The sequence below is a fragment of the Arachis ipaensis genome, chromosome B09, assembly GCF_000816755.2.
Source record: "Arachis ipaensis cultivar K30076 chromosome B09, Araip1.1, whole genome shotgun sequence".
NCBI classification, from domain to species: domain Eukaryota; kingdom Viridiplantae; phylum Streptophyta; class Magnoliopsida; order Fabales; family Fabaceae; genus Arachis; species Arachis ipaensis.
Window position 1 is genome coordinate 86,670,699 of NC_029793.2, and position 3,304 is coordinate 86,674,002.

A 3,304-nucleotide genomic window follows, 5' to 3' on the forward strand; every position below is an offset into this window, starting at 1 on the left:
ACGATGGAGGCATAGGATGCCAAATGCTGGCAGGTAAATTCGGAGATGAACTACACAGATATGGGGAGTAAGCTTCGCTTCTGCATTAGTGTGCCAGATACCTTGGCATGTCTTGTTTTGTTGCTTCTGCATTATTGTGCCAGACACCTTGCCATGGCTTGTTTTGTTGCTATGCCAAATGATTTTTATTGGGACTCCTGGCAAGCTGGCACCATGAAGAAGTGGATTTCTTTCAAGAAATTGGATGTGACCAGATTGACGATTCTTGTCTTTGATGAGGCTGATCAACTGCTTGCTGAGGTAAATGTTGGATTCTGATTAAATGTAATGCGATTGCTTTTAGTTAGGATTTAAAGTTTCATTGTAGTTTAGAATTGTAACTTGAAATTGTGATGCTTCTCTGCTTATGTGGAGGATATAGAGGGTGAGAGCACTAGTAAATCACTTGACTCTATGAACTATGAATTTCCTAAACAACTATGAATTGCATTGTTGCAGGATGGTTTTAAGGATGATTCCTTGAGGATAATGAAAGAAATAGAAAAATTCAATTCTAGCTGCCAGGTTTGTTGAACTGCCTCTCTTATAGTCTGCATGCATGTATACAAAGTTCAATCCATTCGAGAATTTCTTTAGATATAAAGATGAAACGTATATCCTAATTGATTGCTTTAATTAGGTTGCAAGTTGTGTTGAAGGAAAATATAATTGTTCCTTGATATTTGAGAAACTTCTTATTTGTGCAGCTGAACAATTGCATCTACTTAAATGTACTATGCCATTGCATCTTCACGTTAATGATCTGAATCATTGCATCATTACATGAATTGATTTATTGGCCTAGATGTAATTTCTATGCATTTAGTTCAAATATTTGGGTATACATTCAATGACATTGTCAAGAACTTTGTTGAGATGATAGTTAAAAAGGACCATAATAAACTTTTTGTTAAGAAATAAGAGCTTTCTTTAGATGCTGTGAAGCAGTATAAAGTGCATTACCCTGATGAGTTGCAGATTGAGGTGATAAAAGATTACATATTCGAATTAGGAGAAAATGTGGGCCAAACCATCATATTCGTGCGCACGAGACAGAGTGCAAAAATACTGCACAAGTCACTTATCGATATAGGTTATGAGGTTACTTCGATACAAGGTGCTCTTGACCATGAAGAGAGAGACAAAATTGTGATTTGTGACAGGGTACCTCCTCTTCACTCTCTTTTAACTAATTCAATTTTCGCAGCTTTAGATATGAAATTACAATTTTCGCACTTAAAGTAAATTGGTAATTCATATGCTATCTGATCTTTTCCATTAGAACAGGACAAGTACATTTCAGCAATGCAAAATAGAAAGCAAATTTGGTGATTTCTTTTTCTTTCTTAATTTGTGAACTTAAAGTACTGAAAATATACTCTTAAGAATTTATTCAATTAAGAATATAGACAATGGTATCAAGTGCAACATTACTTAATAATTGGATGAATCCAATGATTTATCCTATTTAAAATCAAGATTCTCCAAAGATGGAAAACCCATTTACCACTTCCTTGGAACTTCCACATTCAGTGAATACACTATCTCACATGCTAAGTGTGTTATCAAGATCAACCTTGCTGCTCCACTTGACAAAGTTTGTGTTCTCAGTTGTGGAATCTGCACAGGTACTAACCACAATTACTACTTAATTAGTAACCAACTTTGATCCTTGCACAAAGTCTTATCCCACTGGCTAGGATTGGCTATGTAAATATATAGAGTTAGTAAACAACCTAGATAATTGTACCTTTTTTTAATGTTAGATTTGTTGATGTTTGTAGGACTTGGTGCAACCTTAAATGTGGCAAAACAGAAGCCCGGTTCTACTGTTGTTGTCTTTGGATTGGGAGCAGTTGGTCTTGTTGTATGTTTCTTTACTAATCCATTATACTTTGCATTGTATTTGAGTGATTTGATAGCTTTTTTTCTTTTCCTTGTTGATTGATGTTCATGTTTAGGCTGCTGAAGGGGCAAGGCTTGCTGGTGCATCAAGAATCATTAGAGTTGATATACTTTCTAGCAGACAGGAACAGGGTAGGTTCCATTATTGCTCACAATTTTTAACATTCAGTGTAACATATGCAGTTAAATTAAATTCCTCATTAAACTTTTGCCTTGTTAAAAATTTCTTGGAAGCCAAAAGTTTTGGAATCACTGACAGTATATGAAAATTAAATTCTTCTGGTATTTTTTTAATAGACTTTTCATTTTGATTGCTGAATAGGTGATTGTTGAAATGACCGATGGAGGAGTTGATCGCGCTCTAGAATGCACTGGACACGTAGAAGCCGCGATTGCAACATTTGAATCTGTTCATGATATATGTAATTGTTGATGGTAACTTATTAATTTTAGGGTGATACATATCTAACCACAATTATAAAATTTATTCTTTACCACTTTAAATTTGTCTGATTTGATTCAATTTATATATTTTTCATTTAACATATTTATTTGAATATTATAATTTATATAATTTAATTATTTAGTTTAATTTGAGGATAGATGAATAAAAACTCCATAAATATTAGAGGATAATATAAAGGTGCATTATGTGATAGCTATTAGGTTTTTGTGACTACAATAGCTATAAGGGTTCTTCCAATTATTTTCTTATAGCTGGTAAGTAACGTTGCTTATCTTAGATTCTTCCAAGGAGCTTGTTACAATTGAAGAATTAAAAAAAGAAACAAAGACAACTAAAGTAATTCCAAGATTCATTTTCTTACATGGTGAAGCATTTTTATTAATCATATGTGTTTGAAGTTGTTCTGCAGTTATATCTCTGATAAGCTTCTTATGTAACTTTTGTTTGTGTAGATTCAAGCTGCATTTTGAGCGGACGAAATCAGGAGAACTCCTCCAAGCTACTTCCACGATAAATGAAGAACATAGGGATAAATGAGCGGGTAATCAGAGAGTGACTCCTGAAGTGACAAGGGATGTTTCTTTACTAGCTAGAATGATGGCTGCTAATTTGTATTATTCCCAGATAAAAGATCTTATGTTTAAAGTAATTTATTTTTAGAGAAATAATTTATTTTTCCTAAATAGAAGATTTTATGGCTACTAATTTATTATGGCAACCTAAATCTTGTTTAAGGATAATTTTTATTATTTAAAGAATAATTACATAGTATTATTATGTATTTATTTTTATTTTATAATGTTTTACTAATTTAATTAAAAATATAGGATTATATATATAATTATATTATTAAATATTAGGTTTTAGAAAAAAAATTATTAATATATATTCTAG

General features: G+C 32.1%; 2 long non-coding RNA genes across 2 annotated transcripts; both read left to right on the forward strand.

The window, feature by feature from the left end:
• On the forward strand, nucleotides 212–567 carry LOC110266367. The gene is made up of 2 exons (XR_002353656.1): nucleotides 212–300; nucleotides 499–567. It is a non-coding gene; the product is annotated as an uncharacterized LOC110266367 (long non-coding RNA).
• LOC110266366 lies at nucleotides 1,833–2,211 on the forward strand. The gene is made up of 3 exons (XR_002353655.1): nucleotides 1,833–1,906; nucleotides 2,001–2,076; nucleotides 2,179–2,211. It is a non-coding gene; the product is annotated as an uncharacterized LOC110266366 (long non-coding RNA).